This window comes from Symphalangus syndactylus, chromosome 5 (genome assembly GCF_028878055.3).
Source record: "Symphalangus syndactylus isolate Jambi chromosome 5, NHGRI_mSymSyn1-v2.1_pri, whole genome shotgun sequence".
Lineage (NCBI taxonomy): Eukaryota > Metazoa > Chordata > Mammalia > Primates > Hylobatidae > Symphalangus > Symphalangus syndactylus.
In genome coordinates this window covers 144,280,661-144,298,850 of record NC_072427.2, presented here as the reverse complement: position 1 = coordinate 144,298,850, position 18,190 = coordinate 144,280,661, and the positions used below count along the sequence as shown (strand labels likewise).

The window sequence follows — 18,190 nt, the reverse complement described above, 5'->3', positions numbered from 1 at the left end:
GTGGCTCATGCCTGTAATCCCAGCACTTTGGGAGTCTGAGGCAGGAGGATTGCTTGAGGCTAGAGTTTGAGACCAGCCTGGGCAACATAGCAAGACCCCATCTCTTAAAAAAAAAAATGTTTTTTAGATTAGCTGGGTATGGTGGCTCACTTGTAGTCCTAACCACTTGGAAGGCTAGACAAGGGGAACACTTGAAGCCAGGAATTCGAGGCTGCAGTGAACCATGATCCCACCACTGTACAACAACTCTGTTGTCTGGGCAACAGAGTGAGATTCTGTCTCTTAAAAATAAACATGGAGATGCATTGTCACCTCCTACCCTCACCCCCATTTGAACATACACTCACGTATATCTCACATCCTAATCCTACTGAACTACTCAACATTTCCCACACTGGTTGTGTCCTTTTCATGTGTCCAGGCCTTCCATCCGCCGTTCCTCTGCCTGGAAAGCTGTTAGCCCATCCAGTTGAGAAAGTCTTCCCTGGCCGTGCACAAATGCGCTAACTTGTAAATGTCTCTTTACATTCCTTTCCTGCCTTCCAGACCGCAAAATCCACTCTCATTCACCTTGATGTGCCCTGCACCTAATCCGGGACGAGAGGCATAGTGGGTGCCTCCTAGGTTAGACGGATGGGTGAGTGGGTGAGTGAACGGAGAGGTGGACAAAATGAGTGCTCAGCAGTTAGACCCAACTGTGTTTTGATGGTAATGATGGGAATTCCCCTGGCACATCGCCAGGTGAGATGATCATTCAGCCTGAAATGAAAGAAACAGCAGATGTCAGGAAGTTTGTGTTAATCCTGCCTTGTGCGTTAGAACTCTCCAGCATACGTCCCCTTTCCCGCACACTCTCCCTACCTTTCTCCCCCATTTCTGGCTCCTGGTCTTATTCATCTGTAGCATCAGTAAACATATACTCTTTACTGTTCACATCCAGGTCTGTAGGGGGAAATTTTGGTTATAAAACCGGAAGAGTGTTTAACCTCATGTCCTGCTGCAAGCTTGCTTTCCACGGGCCTCCGGGTCTGCCAAAATGATCAGGCCTCATTATTTAGGAAGCTGCCTCAGCCAGGCATTACTAATTTGGGCATTACTAATTCGGATGCCTATTCAGGCAAATGAGCAATGAATGTAAAGTGCTTTTGTCAGTGAATTGCAAGTGAAGAGAAGAGGGAGTGGGGGAAGTAAAGGGAAAGTGATAGAATGTTTGAGCTTTGCTTCATTTCCAGAAAGGACAGCCATTGCTTCCTGGAAGCTGGGTTTGGCAACGGGCATGGAGGAATGGGAAAGATTTATTTCCCTTTGCCAAAGCTCAATAATTCAGCTTGAGTATTTCAAATCAATACATTTCTTGCAAAGTTTCCAAGGGCTGCATTAAAAAAGCCATTTTTAAAAATTATCAGTACATGACAGCATCCTCCGACGAGACTGGCATGTCAGGGATGAGTCGAGTCTTCCAAACAGACAAGACTCCAGTGAGAAAGGAGGCTGCCACAAGCAGGAAAGCGAAGTTAGAGCTGACAGCAAGACCAACTGCACCTGTAGGGCCTCTGGCGTTCACATGCCTCATTGGTTTTGTGGGGCTCTTTCTGAGATGAGCAGCTGGATCGCTCCTCCTAAGGGCTTGCATAGGGAAATCTGTGACTATAACTCCGTATTTCCTTGAAGCTGCAGTTCATCACTGAACTTAGGAAAGACTAACTTGGGGAGGTCTCCACCACGATCTAGGATTGCTGAGATGTCTGACAGGCTGAGTCACTCATACTTTTGTGAACTGTTAAAAAAATTTCATAGTTCTGACATCTGGACGTCTTGACTTTTGGTGATAGGAGATATGGAAAGACAGTAAAAGGCTGTGTCTTTACTGTTGTTTTAATCCCCACTAGAGAGTCCTTCTTTTTTTTTTTTTTTTTTTTTTTTTTTGAGACGGAGTCTGGCACTGTCTCCCAGGCTGGAGTGCAGTGGTGCGATCTTGGCTCACTGCACCCTCTGCCTCCCAGGTGCAAACGATTCTCTTGCCTCAGCCTTCCAAGTAGCTGGGATGACAGGCGCCCACCACCAGGCCAGGCTAACTTTTTGTATTTTTAGTAGAGACGGGGTTTCACTGTGTTGGCCAGGATGGTCTCAGACTCCTGACCTTGTGATCTGCCTGCCTCAGCCTCCCAAAGTGCTGGGATTACAGGTGTGAGCCACCGCACCCGGCCAGTAATTCCTTCTATTTGGATGTTTTATCTTCCCTAGAATCGTTCCTTAGTTCTTTCAGTGGGAGAAGCCATTCATCCCTCCTTGACTGCCAGTGCCCTTTGAGGCTCTCAGCCATTTGATTCTTCCTGTGTTTCCCCTCTGGTTGTTGTCTCTGTTTCTAGAGTGCAGTGGTTCCTGCACTTTGGGCTGTAACCCCCTTTGGTAGGGCCAGAGACCCCTTAGATTATTTATCACATTTCTTTCACTTACTGCCACAAAACCCAGCAGTGATTCACTAGGAGAACCAGAAGATTGGTGCTCTTTTTTATGAGACGCCAAAGGGGCTCTGTGTTTCCCAGCATGAAGTCTTCAGTGACAGAGTCTGGGAGGACAGCACAGGCAGCAGCAGTGTAATTCTCAGAATCCCCACGGAAGAGCAGAGCAACTCAATAGCAAAACCAAAACCCAGTGACGAGACATCCCCAAGTCCTACCTTATAATGGGACTTTTGGTAGCCTTTGGAACAGGGAAAACCCAAAAATAGCCAAGAGGTATTCACCAGAAAGCCTGAAAGTGGGAGTGGTTTTGCTCATTCCTATAGTAGTGAGGGCAAGTGGCCTCGAGAAGGTCTGAAAGGTGTAGAGTTCTCTGGTCCCTGTGAACTCTGCAACTAACCAGCCACGTTGATGGCCAGCTTCCAGGATAGCTGTGGAGAAGCTGCTGGGAGTGGAGGCACATTGAAAAGGTTAGGGACGGCCAGGCATGGTGGCTAATGCCTATAATCCCAGTACTTTGGGAGGCCGAGGCAGGTGGATCACTTGAGGTCAGGAGTTCGAGACCAGCCTGGCCAACATGGTGAAACCGCGTCTCTACTAAAAATACAAAAATTAGCCGGGCGTGGTGGCGCATGCCTGTAATCCCAGCTATTCAGGAGACTGAGGCAGGAGAATCACTTGAACCCTGGAGGCGGAAGTTGCTGTGAGCCTAGATCGCACCAATGCACTCCAGCCTGAGCGACAGAGCAAGACTCCATCTCAAAAAAAAAAAAAAAAAGAAAGAAAGAAAGAAAGAAAGAAAAAGAAAAGGATAGGGGCAGCAGAGACTTAGAGGCAAGGTCTCCCAAAGGAAACAGAACCAGGAGATTTCAGAAAGCCAGCCGCCATTTATTTGAGTGCTGCATGAAAACAATAGAAGAGAGGGTTTGCGGAGGCTGGAATCACGCCATTTCATAAAAATTTCGGAAAATTGTCTTCAGATGAAAATGAGCAAGAGAAAAGTAGTGAGGTCAAATCCCACACAAAGTTTTTATAAGATAAAGGAACAGAAGGAGCAGAATAGCATCCCTAAAGAAAGTGTGCCAAAACAGCATGCCTTTAGAACAATTCAAAACCCTACTTACCTCCAAATGAGCTAAAAGGTAAGAAGAAAAAGATACGAAGCGTGGGGCAAACACAACATCAATCGGAATTAGAAAAACTCCCAAATGAAATGACAGAACTCTGGAAAGAATTAAAAGAAAAATCGTTTCAGAAATGAAGAGTAAACTAGTAAGAATACAAGATGAATCTTTACAAAAGGTGATTTTTTAAAAGAGAAACACAAGGGGGAAGCAGGAAATTTTTTAAAGAAGAAACAAGAAAGGTTTTAAAGACAACTCAAGAAAAAGTGACAAATATTGAAGAAAGGCAAAGAAATTTCAACACGTGGATGATAGGAGTCTCTGGGGAAAAACTACAAAGCAAGCTTTCGTCTGCATCGCTCCATCTCTGCCCCTGTCTTCACATGGCCATCGACTCTCCTCTGCGTCTCTCCTCTGTTTCCATATAAGGACACCTGTCATTGAATTTGGGGCCCACCTGCATAATCTTGAGATTCTTAATGACATCTGCAAAGAACTATTCTCAAATTAGGTCTTATTCACAGGTTCTGGGGATTAGGACGTGGACATTTCTATTTGGCAAGCCAACAGCCCTCTCCAGTCACTGAGCTAGTAAGTGACAAAAACAGGATTTGAATTTCGTTTTTTCATTTTATTATAACGTGGTTAAGAGAGATTTTAAACATTTCCATCAAGTTAGCAATTCTTGCCAACAAAAGTAGAAAGCATTCTTTTTTTTTTTTTTTTAAGTCAGAGCCTCATTCTGTCACCCAGGCTGGAGTGCAGAGGTATAATCTTAGCTCACTGCAGCCACTCCTAGGCTGAAGCAATTCTCCCACCTCAACCTTCTGAGTAGCTGGGACTTCAGGCATGCACTACCACACCTGGCTAATTTATTTTGTTTTTCAAGGAGATGGGGCTCTTGCTGTGTTGCCCAGGCTGGTCTTGAACTCCTGGCCTCAAGCAATCCTCTCACATTGGCTTCCCAAAGTGCTGAGATTACAAGTGTGAGCCACAGGACCTGGCCAACAGCATGCTTTTACAAATAGGATAGCAGGAGGCCAGCCTGCAGACCACCCAGAGACCTCGCCACATCTCACGCTCTGCCCAACCTCAGGGGAGCATTTTTGCACTTGGTGGATTAGCATTACTTGCTCCATCCATGAATAGCCACTCATGCTCTTCACAGATTTTCCAGACTCCCATGTCAAAGTTAAAAAACAGACATCAGCCTCTCTCCAGAACTCAGAATATTCACCTCTATATTGTAACACTCATACCTTTTTCAGCACAGAATGAAAAGCACCTTTGAAGAACCGTAAGCCATGAATGATGACGGGCCGAAGGGAGTGAGGGCTCCTACCTCTTGTCACCCCTACCATCCTGCCTCCAGGACCCCTGCCACCTACTTGGGAGTCTGCCCTTAAAACTCGAGGGTCACCTGACTCATTCCTCCCCACTCATTCATCTGACTGCCCACCAAAGCTAAGTGTCAACAGCCTGTATTGATTTATCATTTTCCTTTTGCCTGCTTCCTCTGGTACAGAGATCTTCATGCTTTCATCCGAATGAATGAATAATGTAAAATCCCCAGTGGGGTGACAGAGCCAAGGAGAAAAGTGTTCTGCAGCAAGGGAGGGCCTCCCAGAATGAGCCTTGGAGTCTCAGAGGAGCCCAGGGACAAAGCGAGAGACATCCAGTTACATATCTGTGGCCCTGGAAGGGGAGACGGGGTTCGGTTTGTGGTGGTGTTTAGCTTTCCTGACTCCAAGTGACCATCTTAAGCCAGGGGATTAGTAACCTTTACAATTCTAATACTAGGGAATATATTAATAACTGGTGAGAAAAAAGATTACAGCTTTTTTTATTGATAGGTCTATAAAAGCCATTTCCCTATGAATGTCCTCAGAAAGGAGGAATAAGGGGATGAGACAGAATAGAATAGAGAGAAGTATGTCTGTCTCTCTCACACACACACACACACACACACACACACACAAATGTAACACAATTATCTTTAAATAGAAGTTGCTTCTCCAAGTTTGTTTGTTTTTTGTTTGTTTCATGAGGCGTCAGCAGCGCTGTTAAAATGATTTCATCCTGCCTGTGTGTCACAGCAGTCTGCCCCACGTAATGCTGAACCAGCAGCAGCCCAGACAGCCTTTCGGTGGAGGGTAGATTCGACACCCAAAGGCAACCAACCGGGCCTTTGAAAGCACTTGGAAGCACTCTCCAAAGAGCCAGGGAAGAGGACAAGGAAGAAGGGGGTACAGTGGAATTCTCCTTAAAAGACAGCATCTTCTAGAAAAGCCATGCTTTAGAGGTGTTGTAGGTCAGATCTGCCTTTGGGGCCCTATGTGTATTTTCTGAGGTCTGTTCACGTAAAAGTTCAACACCTCTTTCTCACTCCCTTCTCCCAGCCCCCCACCCTGCCACCACACCTCCTGTCCACCTCCACCTCCTGGAATTCAGTGATTATCGGGACTGTCTCCATCCTGAGAAGAGGCTTTTTAAAATTTCTCAGGAGAATACAGACACCCGAGAGGGATGGGAACAGGCACAGCTGAGCCACACAAAGCCAAGCCTCCTCCGTGCGAGTGACGTGCAGATCAGGTCCCTGTCCAGAATGACAATGAGTTTTACTCTGGTTACACTTTGCAAAGGAATGTTCTGCAGACTGTGCCGGGCACCAGAGATGGTCCGTGTGTGGTTTAAAAGAGCAGGAGGGGAAAGAATTTTCATCCTTCTTTATTCAGGCCCCCTCAGGAGAGTATCCGTGTTCTGGGAATCATGCAAATCCCGCAGGATCTGTATGTTCTCTGTACCCCATCCATCTCCCCTGAGGATTACAAACATTCTTGCACCAACTTTCCTCCAGCAGTTTTGATTTCTCAGTAAATCTGTTTGAGGAACGTTTCAACTCTTAATATCTATTTTCCTACTTTTTTTTTTTCTTCTTAAACTCAGGCTTCTTTGTAAGCATACATATCAGTAAGTTTGATAATAAAAAAGACCTTTCTGCCCTGCAGTATAGGAAATGCTGCCTTAATGCCCCTTTGCTTTAGAAACTCATCCTTGTATAGTATCTCTCCTTGCATAGCCAAGTTGCCTCATTGGACATAAATTAAGGTTATTTGCAGTGATTGACCCTAACTACTATGAAGAAAAACTTTCAATATGTTAGCAATGATGTGTATAATAACTGAAGAACGGACATTCCCTATTTAAGGTCAGGAATGTGCGTTTCAAATAAAGAAATGACAGCTCAAACATTTCATTGTACCCCCACTTCTAAGTGAGAAGAGGGCACCCTTCCTGTCTCTCTTTTCTGTTTTTCTCCCTAAAATATTAGGAGAGACATGTATCTCTCTTCTCAAACCTGATTTGGTTTTCGCATTACATCACAGGTACATATTGTCATAACTATTTGCATACACGAGACTAAAAAAAATACTAAACGGATTCTCCAAGGATCCATGGATAAACTTGAGGCAGTCTATAAACTTTGAAATCACAGGCAAATATTTGTGTGCATGTGCCTGTGCATTTTGAAAGGGGGGTTTATGAACTCTGGCTGAATTCTCAAAGAATCCTGTACCTTCTTCCTAACGCTGAGAAGTACTTGCTCTAATCTCTTCCCCACTCCCTTATTGCTGTCCCCTCCCCATTATCTTTCTTTTCATATGGACTTTAATTAAAATGTTGATGCCTAGGTCACCATACATTTTCTGCATTAATTTTGATTTTTAAAATATTATGTTACATGACTTCATCTTGATTACCGAAACTTTTTAAAGGCACCCCTTAAATTTTGCACCTGAGGCAAATGTCTTACTTGCCTCAGCCTAGCCTGGGGCCTGAGCGGGCACCTCCTTCACCCTTCTTTCCTCCAACCTCTCCCTGATCCAGGCTGTTTTCCGCAACCCCACCTGAGTCATTTTCCCAGCCTGCACGCTGACAATTCAGTCCCCACCTCAAAGCACTGTACTGGGCCTCATAGCTCCTGCCAGAGCCGTCACGCACCTTCCAAGAACGCTTGCTCCAGCTTCTGCAGCTCCAGGGAGCTGCTGAAAGTATTTTGGTCTCCTGGAGACATGGGACAAAGTACAACTCATCTACTATCCAGTCCTTGTCCTACCCAACCCCCCAAAATGCATTGAGCACTTGCTGTGTACCAGGTACTGTGCAACATCTCTATAGGGATCACCTCATTTCATGCTCACATTTGCCCTAAGAGGTAAGTACTATTCCGGACTCCATCTTACTGCTGGGGAAACGGATTCAGACACGTAACTTACCCAGCGCTAGTAAGTGGTGCGGCCAGTATTTTAACCCAGGACAGTTTGACTCCGAAACCCAAGGTCTGATCTAAAATGCTACATGCCTCTCACCACATTGGGCTTGTTGCCCAGAAGCAAAGATGAGAAGAAATCTAAGTCATGTTTGTGAGGCTGAGTGGCAAGCTCTGGGTCAGTTTTGCTGTCAACAGGTTTTCTGCTAAAAACCCCTTTGTAGCTAAAACTAGATAAAAGTCAGAAAAATCCACAGAATGAAGTTTATAAGAAAAAACATCATTCGAGGGAATTGACTGTGACTTTGGGTCTGAACATGAACATACAGTGTTCTTGTTCTTGGACTTCGGGCTGAAAGACATGAGTATAACCTTCCAACCTCCACTTGGAAACTTAGTGCTGAGATACAGGCTAACCTTGAGGACAGAAATAGGAAATGTTTTGGAACTTCCAATTCCCTAGTGACAGAATTTGTTTGCAGAAAGCAGCTTTGGTCAGATAACACATTCAAGGTTAGAGGCAGACCCAGAGGAGTGAGATGTGGAACTTGTCAGAATGCATCCAAGGCCGGCCTGGGGGTTTTGAGCAGATTTGCAGAGAGCAGGCTGGTGGGGAAGGGAAAGGAGGCAGAAAAGTCTCCAGAAAAGTACCTCTGGGAAGCAGCTTGAAGGGCTCTGAGGACACTTGGTTTTCTTTTGAAGGGCAGAGTACACAGGGAAGAATTCTAAGTAAACCCTGCCCTCGGCAAGCAGAGGTCAGAAGGTGCTCTGTGGGCACCGAGCAGAATTCGGGATCTGCAGCTAGACCAGGCCTGCCATGAGAAGTTGAGTTTATGGTTTATTATTCCTCATTCCCTTGCATTTTTACAGTGCATTTTAGAGTGCAAGGGGCTTTTACATCCATTATTTCCTTTAACCCATAGGAAGTTCACTGGGTAATACAAAAAGCCTGGAGCTGAAGTTTTGGTCTTGGGTTCATTGTGACCTTGGCAAAGTCCCTCGATCTCTCTGAGCTTCAGTTTCTTCTGAAAATACAGTTGTGCCAGCTCTCACAGAATAGATGATGGCATGACATGGATGCGGAAGCATCTGGTAATGTTTTGAACTGCACAGAGCTGAGTGTCCTGACCGTCAAAGCCGGAGCTGGAGTAAGTGATCAGATGTGTCGGGGAGGAGAGGGGTGCCAATCACAGACTGCAGAGCTGGCTCAGACGTGGACCGCCTAGGAATGGAAATCTTTGGCTGTACAGTCCGGCATTACCTGGGGACTGTTAGGTGCCGGGCACCATGTGCATATCACTGTGAAATCCCCTTCAGCTACATGCGTGGACATGTCGACTCTTAACACATGTACCTAACAATTCACAATTTCATCTCCCAGAAGGTGGAGGATGCATTGAGGAGCATTGCTAATTTGCACTCAAATCTGACAAATGAGAAATTGTCTGGAAAAGTAGAAATGATAGCAGAGGGTGAGAATAAAAACATGATCTTAGGATTGGGGAAGGGAAATGAGAGACAAGAACAGATGTGTTTTCTTGAGTTAAGGCAACTTTTTAAAATGTAGGGAAAAGTATTTATGATCTCATGATCTGAATGCTGAGACACAACTCAGAGTCATTTGGGCTGCTCTTGAAAATGAAATCCTGACTTATCAACTGCACATGACCCTTATTGGAATAAGAAGGAAGGGAGACAACTAAAGAAACTGATGAGGCGATATTGGGGATATTCTCTGATGAGCTCATTTTTTAAATAGTTGTGTGTGTGTGTGTGTGTGTGTGGGTGTGTGTCTGTGTGTGTGTGTGTTTGTTTTGAAATAGAGTCTCACTCTGTCGCTCAGGCTGGAGTGCGGTGGTGCAATCTCGGCTCACTGCAAACTCCACCTCTTGGGTTCAAGCAATTCTCTTGCCTCAGCTTCCCAAGTAGCTGGGATTACAGGCGCCTGCCACCACGCCCAGCTAATTTTTGTATTTCAGTAGAGACAGGGTTTCACCATGTTGGCCAGGCTGGTCTCGAACTCCTGACCTCAAGCAATCCACCCGCCTTGGCCTCCCAAAGTGCTGGGATTACAGGTGTGAGCCACCACACCCAGCCCTTAAATAGTTTTTTAAATATAAAAGTAACACATGCTGAATAGAGAATGAGAAGTAAGAAAAAAGGAAAAGGAGACAGGGAATATCACCTACAATTTTACTGTCAATTGCTTTGAATATTTTTATGTTTTATTGTATTTTTCTATGCATTGAGATTATTATATATATACACATACTATTTTTCAATATGAATACGTACTGTTTATCATGTTACTGGCTGCATTAATTTTCTGTCATAGATATTGTCAGTAACTATTACTTAACTATTTCCTTATTGCTGTTCCTAGTTTTTCATTATTAAAAATAACACTGCAGTAGACATCTTTGTGCATGAAAAATTCTTCCACATACTAAGTTATTTCTTTAAGGTAGATTCTGAGAAGTTAACATTTACAGGGTTCTTAAAATATCACTAAGCTGTTTGCCAGAGAGATGATGCCAATTTATCTTCTCACTGTTTTGTGAGTACCAGTCTAATGAGCTCCGATTTTTAAAAAGATGTATATAATGGATGAAAAAGCAACTTAATGAAAAGAAACACAGAAAAGAGAGTTTCTCGGCTCTAGAATTTTAAAACTTAAGTGAGCTGAAAACCATGGAATACGCTTAAGAAAACAATAAGTGTGGGCAGCAGGATAAGAATAAGCATGATGTCAGCCTGCTGATGGGGTTGGATGGGGTAACATCAGCAAATGGCAAAGAAACCAAAACTGTTCAACTTCTTTCTCTCTTCCATGAAGGAGAATGATTGTCAGACTGAAACAGGTAGTGCAAACATGGACAGAAGGGAATTGAAGCCTGAGATGGGTGAATTGATTGTAAAAGCAAACTAAGTTGTTCTGAATAAATGCAAGGCTCTTGGCCCGGACAAATGACGTCCCAGGGTCGAGAACTCAGAGGGGTGAGAGATAAGCCACTGGCAGTGATCCTTCAGGGTTGTGGGAAATGGAAGCTGTACTAAAAGAATAGGAACTGTTGGTAACCTGATTTTAGAAAGAGAAGCTGGGGAAAATGTGTGTACGAAGTAAAATAGCTAAACTGATGGAACTTCCAGATGAAATTCGGGACAGATTTTCAAACATACATGTTACGAGTGGAAGACATTATCACTTTGGAGCCAGCCATCTGCTCCTCATCCTCTCTCCTCATCCTCTTTAATAAGGTTGCTCTAAGTACTGTAGTTGCTGTATTTCAGGATATCGGGAAGGCGTTTCATTGAATTTCTGATGGTGTTTTCATGGATGAACTTGGAAAATGTCCAAAAACCAGAGTATTTAGATGGATTGATCATTGAACAACTCTTCCCAAAAGAAGTCAATAACTTGATCAGTATCCATCCAAAAGGAGGTGACTGGTGTGTCACCAGGGTACTCCTATCTCAGCCCTATATGATCTGCACTTTGTCAGTAACCTGTGGAGGTGACAGATGCTTAGCAAAGCTGCAGATGACTTGAAATTACAGAGTATAGATGCTAGAAATAGATGGAAATCTGGAGAGACTGCAGCAGGCTGGGATGATGGTTAAAAATAATAAGATAAAATGTAATATCAATTAATATACATTCTTACAGTTGGGTTCCAAGTGCTAGCTATATATGTGCAGGTAGGGTGAGATTATAAAGGTGATTATAAGAACAACAGTAAAAAAGCAATAGCTAATGTTTATTAAGTGATTGCTCTATGCCAGATATTGGCCTGTGTGTTTCATATCATCATCATTTGTATAATTTTACTCTACACTAGTTTTATGTCATCCGAAAATTGTATAAGCACATTATCTATGATTCAGTGATACTTAATTCACAGGTTGAAAGTTGTCCTCATTTTTCAGTTGACGCCAGCAAGACACAGAGAGGTTAAGTAACTTGTACAAGGTCACACAGCTGGGAAATACAGATTCCATGCTTCTGCTCAGTGCCTGCATGCTGAACGACTGTGAAACTTTCTCTTTTTAAAATTTAGTCATAAATTTAATTTGATGTCCTGCCAAAACACCAAATAAGCTTAGAGAGTTAGGTAGTTTTTAACGTGGGCTTGGAGCCAGATCACCTGGATTCAAATGTCAGCTCTTCCATTTCCTGGCTGAGTGACTTTGGACAAGTCATTTAACTTCCCTGTGTTCTAGTTTTCTCCTCCATAAATGCGGATCGTTCCTGTCTTACAGGATTGTTGCAGGGATTAAATGAGTTACATATGCAAAGCATTTAGAATGACTCCCGGCCCATAGCAATCACTTGCTTACAAGTAAGTGCATTGCTGTTATTAGGCCACACAAAAAGCACTATGGTGGGGTGTTAGGAGTTGAGACTGTAGAGCTAGACCACCTGGATCTCTGTCATGGCACCACCACTTCCATCTCTGTGTGCTACAGTTTTCTCATCTGTAAAAAAAGGATAATAGTCATTGCAGTGATAAGATTCAGTGTAAATGTTCAATAATTGCTAGCTGTTATTATCAATAGAAGTATATTGTCCAGAGAAAGAAAAATGCTAGTCCTGTTCCTACTGCTGCGTTTAGGAATTGAAGCCACATACGATCTCTGGAGGAGGCAGGCAGGTTGGTAAGGGTCTACAAACTGCAGTGGAGGAGTTATCTTTGGACCAATTAAGGACGTTTCATCTGGAGGCAAAATGACTAAGCAAGGACGTGATAACTGTCCTCACTGTGTTGAGGGTTATGAAATTGGTGTGGGTCACTGAATCAAGTTATGAGACAACATGGGATGTTGGGAAAAGTCAGGGGATCAGGGGCAGGTTGATCCTGAGTCGGTCTCTTAACTTCCAGGCTTCAGCTTCCATCTTTCACATTTTATGATTCTGTCTCCAGCACGCAGAACCTAGAGCAAATTGCTGCTTATACAGAAAGTTTGGATAAAGAGTGGTTTTGCTGAATGGCTACTGTAGCAGAAAAGCTTGAACTGAGTGTTGCTCAAATCAATAAAATCACCTGATGACTAAGCCCTGTGTTTTCTGTCTATTAAACTGAAATGAGAATGCAACAGACTTCACTGGGCTTTTGTGAGAATTACATGCGGTAATCTGTATGAAAGCACCTTATGAACTCTGAAGTACTACCCCAATGCAAGCAGTTATGTTGATTATTGCCATAGCTGGATTATAACTGTTCCAAGAATTAGAATATAATGAAACACTCTTAAGCATTAGTCTGTCTTCTGTGATTCAGAACATCCTTCAGGAAGTTACAAAATCTCAGGGTCATGGCCATGGGCATGGAGTAATTCTGTAGAAAAAGATCCTGGCTATATTTGTATTCTTTGGTTTTTTGGATTCAAATTAAATAGGAGCATATTGACTACATTAAACCCTGAAGGGAATAGAGATCACATACTCTAAGCCCGTCATTTTACAGATGAAGTCACTGAGCCACAGAGAAGCTGAGTGGCCTGCGCAGAATCAAATGTTAATTCATGGCAGATCTGGGAATAAAATCCAGGCTCCTGTCTCCCAACATGTTTTTCATCATTAGTTTAAGAACATCTCAGAAAGTCTGAGACACGGTCAAAATGTACTGATGAGGGCCGGGCGCGGTGGCTCACGCTTGTAATCCCAGCACTTTGGGAGGCCGAGGCGGGCGGATCACGGTCAGTTAGACAGGAGATCGAGGTCAGGAGATCGAGACCACGGTGAAACCCCGTCTCTATTAAAAATGCAAAAAAATTAGCCGGGCTGGGGGCGGGCGCCTGTAGTCCCAGCTACTCGGAGAGGCTGAGGCAGGAGAATGGCGTGAACCCGGGAGGCGGAGCTTGCAGTGAGCCGAGATTGAGCCACTGCACTCCAGCCTGGGCGACAGAGCGAGACTCCGTCTCAAAAAAAAAAAAAAAAAAATGTACTGATGAATGTGGCTGCCCGTTAAAGCCTGGAATTGAAGAAATATTAGAAGTAAGTTTAAGGGCCTGGGTGTGTCACTGAAGGATATGATACCATATACTTGACCTACTCGGGAGAGGGGGAGAAGTACAGTAGAATTTTTAGTAACTTTCTTAATCACAGCAGTTCACTTTCTCTGTACAAAATTATTTTCAAATATTCTCTGAAACTAATTGGCATTAAAAATGCTGATCTTAGTAAATGGCCCTCAAGAGGCACGCTGTGTGCACAGGGAATAGTATAATACAGGTGCAGAGGAATGGTCTCTCTCCTTCTCTCCTTTTTTTCCTTTTCCTAATCATCATTAACATCTATATTCTTTGACTTTGTTGAATTAAAGTTGCAAGAGATGGCCGTAAATAAAGCAAGTTATGTGTGTGCCTCCCTCATTCTGCCCATGCAGCTTCTGTTCCATTTGCAGCTGTGAGCCATGTAAGACTCTCAAGACCAAGCACCCATGAGTGCCTGGGAGCAAGTAGCCTGTGAAGGGAGGACTTTATTCCTGGATGCATTAAAAGCAGAGTCCCACCTACACCTCCCTCCTCTTCCCATTTATAAATCTACTTCTCCAGGGATCTACAGATTTTTTGGCTATATTTTTAGTCTGTTGATAATTTGAGAAAGTCTCCAAGGATCTAAGTCTTGGATGGGTAGGAGTCAGTTCACTCAGTCTTTTTTGAATCCCTAATGGATGTTCAAAACCAGTCTCAATTCTGGATCTGGATGGGACATACATGTCGAAGTATAGTGTGATGGATAAGAGCACAGATTCTGGAACCAGATTGCCTGGGTTCAGATCTCCGCTTCTGTCATTACTAGGGTTATGTGACCTTGGGCAAGTCCCTTAAATGCGTTGGGCCTCAGTTTCCTAATCTGAATCCCTATCATAGGGTTGTGTGAGCATGCAGTTGAATGAGCTAATATCTATTCATATAAAGTGCTTAGAGCAGTACTAGGTGCATAGTAGTGCTTAGTAAATGACTATTAAGTAAATTAAATCAGCCTGATTAGAACTGCCTCCAGGTGCAAGGCTCTATTCCATTTAGACACTGTAACACACGAGGTCTTAAGGGCTTTAGGTTTAAGGAAAAGGGGCTTTTTACCCCCTCAATTCTACACCACAACCTTTTTATTCTATTGAATCAAAAAGGAAATAACAGTGGGACTTGACTTTGAACACCAAAGTTTATCAAGCCTCTTTCCAGCTCGGTGAACGTGTCCGCCTACTTCTCTCTTTATGCTAAAGGAAGAGCAGTGACGCTGATAAATGTATTGAGTGGCCTCGAGCAGGTGGCTTGCTCTGTCAAGATCACTTTTGTATGACTGCTGGGATCGCCGCAGTCTCCCCTGTAACTTGCTGGGTCCCTCTTGTACACAAGCCCAGGGCATTCGCGTCGGTTCCTGGTGAGGGGGTTTCCGCATGGTGGCCCTGGTTGCTTCAGGGGCTGGGCTGTGGGAGAGATTAATGGGAAGTGAAAAGAGAAACTGTTGTGCTTAACCGGCAGAGCTGTTTGGAGTGTGACTCTTCTTGTATTTAGGGAAAAGATTACTCATGAGTATTTTCTTCCATAGAATATAAAGAACCTCAAATTACTACTTGCATCCCCCACCCCCTTCTCACCCACCTCCCTCCGTTGCAGCGTGTCCTCTGCAGAAACTTCAGCATTTTACTCTCATTTCCCCTCCCAAGCGGGATTCAGTTCTTTATTTGCTTTGGGGCCCATGTTTCCAATAAGCCACCCTGTACTTTTTCCTGTTTCTGCCTGAGCATCTTCTGCTCTCTGGACCTCTCACCTCCAGGCACCTTCCTAGGCCCGAGGAACCAGACCTTCACATGTGTCCCCTAATGGGAACTCCCTGTGTGAAGGAGAGGAAGGTCCATAATAACAAATCGCAGTGCCATTCTTGTTCAAAGGTGACACCATTGACAGTAAGGAGTTAGGTTTAAGGTTTTTTTACCAGTTCAAAAATTGAGATTTTGCTGAGTAACCCTCACTGCCACTCCCACCTCCCTGTGATTCTAGATACGTGTTTTCAAGGTCATTGGAGAGAGCTGGTACTTCCCATATCTGTGGACTGTTTTTAATAGGCATCACTTTCTGGCCAGTCAGGAGTCAAAAACAAAAACCTTTAGTGGCTATATGTTATTCTAAAGATCATAAAGCAGTAACACACCATAAATTATTATTTGAAATTCTGATTCGTTTCCATGTGAAAAAAAAATTATCCTAAAAACACCAAGAAAAAAACTCTTTTTTTTTTTTGAGACGGAGTCTCACTCTGTCGCCCAGTCTGGAGTGCAGTGGCACAATCTCGGCGCACTGCAAGCTCCGCCTCCCGGGTTCACGCCATTCTCCTGCCTCAGCCTCTCCAAGTAGCTGGGACTACAGGCGCCCGCCACCACACCCGGCTAATTTTTTGTATTTTTCGTAGAGACGGGGTTTCACCGTGGTCTCGATCTCCTGACCTCGTGATCCGCCCGCCTCGGCCTCCCAAAGTGCTGGGATTACAAGCGTGAGCCACCGCGCCCGGCGAAAAAAACTCTTAAATGCTTATCTCTCATGATTTCCAGTGCCTAGTAGTTCTTTCTTTGGTGCACTACAAAAAAAGGGATTTTGGTTTTGAGGGGACTTCCACAGGTTTAGAGGAAGCCAACTACCATTCCTCAAAACTACACTTTGCAAAGGAGCCACCTGGAAGACAATCATGCCCAGAGGCCCTTGGCTTTCTCCAGGGCATTTGAGCTGTTTGTTCCCCACTTCAGCAGGTGGGAAGAGCAGCCCCATACAGCAAACCAGATTGTTCTTTGGCATGCCTGGTTTAGGATGAAAGGTAATTTTTTCCAGGATCAAACTGAGGGACACTTCTATAACACACTTGTGAAGTCTTCTTAGCAAGTTTAAGTAACTTATAGTGAGAGACGGAAGCTCCTCTTAGCAACACTGATGCCATTGCTCTATTTGAACTATTTGAACTATTGATTCACACCATGTGATTTTAGAGAATGAAGATCCATTGAACATCTAGCTTCTTCTGACCCAGCAGTTCTTAAATTTGGTCTCATGTCTCCTTTTGATTCTTAAAAATTAATGGAGACCCCAAAGAGCTTTTGCTTATATGGGTTATAGTTATCTGTAGTTACCATATTATTATATAAATTAAACTTGGGTATTTACAAAATATTTATGAATTTAGCAAGTAAAATAGTAAGCCAACTCTATATTAATGCAAACATATTTTAAAATATATTTTCCCAAACCAAAAATAATTTGTGAGAAGAGTAGCACTGTTACACATTTTTGAAAGTCTCTTAAAATCTGGCTTAATGGAAGATAGCTGGACTCTCATCTCTGTTTCTGCATTCAATCTGTTTGCAAGATCACGTCATATGCCTTCTAGAACATTCCACCTAAGAAAGAATGAGAGCAAAAAAGGCAAATAATTAATATTGTTATGATAAGATGTTTTACTTCATAGGCACCCTACAAAGGTCTCGGGAACCCTGATGGGTCCCAAGATCACATTTTGAGAACCACTGGTCTAACTTATCAAAGATTTCTCACAGCAGCAAAATAAAATAAAACTATAGACTTACAGTCAGGCTTCCAGAGAGCCAACCTGAGCCAACCTCTCAGCCCCTGCTCTGTACCCCCCTCCTGCCCACTTGGTTCCTACTCAGGGTTCAAGTACCACCCCACCAGGAAGCTCTAATGTCAGTGGGTAGAATAAAAAGGCAGAAGACCTTTTATCCTTACCTTGCCCTCTTATTCCCAGAGGCCAGCCTGATGGTTTCCCAGAGGCTGAGTGAATTGCTCTTCCTGGAAGAAGTTTCAGGGAACATTTCATTATTTGGCAGCTCTGGAAGGTCAAGCTCAGCTCTGGAACATTCTTTCTTCAGAAGGACACTGGGCTGCAATCAGATCAGCTCTGAATCTAAGGACCCTCCAACCACACTGACGTGTCATAGTTCTGAGCCCCCATGGGTGCCGTGGGCACCCTGGAACAGCCCCTGGAACTGGGCAAGGAAGGGCAGGTCTCTAAGACCTACCATCCCTTAAACACATAAAAGATCTTTTTCTCATTTTGCCTCTAAATAAAAAGTTAATCTGACAGCACACCTCAGAGTAGGGTTTGGTGCACAAACTGCTCCCTGGACTCCTCTTGGAGGCTGCTTCTGGGCTTGGAGAAGCCCTCAATGGGGCAGCTCAAACAAGGGCTGGAGAGGGGACTCAGAGTTGAACATAAGGGCTCTTGAGATGTGGAGACTCATTTTATTAACTATTCAGAGATCTTCTCCCTTTATTCCAGCTGTCTAACTGACAAGACCTTTCTCTCTTTCTGCCTCATGCTC

General features: G+C 43.9%; 1 protein-coding gene across 8 annotated transcripts in view; it reads left to right on the top strand.

Moving 5' to 3' along the window:
* The window catches only part of ETV6 (ETS variant transcription factor 6), a 258,085-nt gene that overhangs the window by 173,728 nt on the left and 66,167 nt on the right, over nucleotides 1-18,190 (top strand). Inside the window, exon 2 of one of the 8 annotated variants that reach the window (XM_063639653.1) lies at nucleotides 4,855-4,883. The exons of 6 other annotated variants lie outside the window; for them this stretch is intronic. The gene's annotated coding sequence lies outside the window, so the exon portion shown is untranslated. Of the gene's footprint in view, nucleotides 1-4,854; nucleotides 4,884-5,748; nucleotides 5,833-18,190 lie in introns of those variants that run through there. One more of the 8 variants, XM_063639656.1, reaches the window with a different exon arrangement.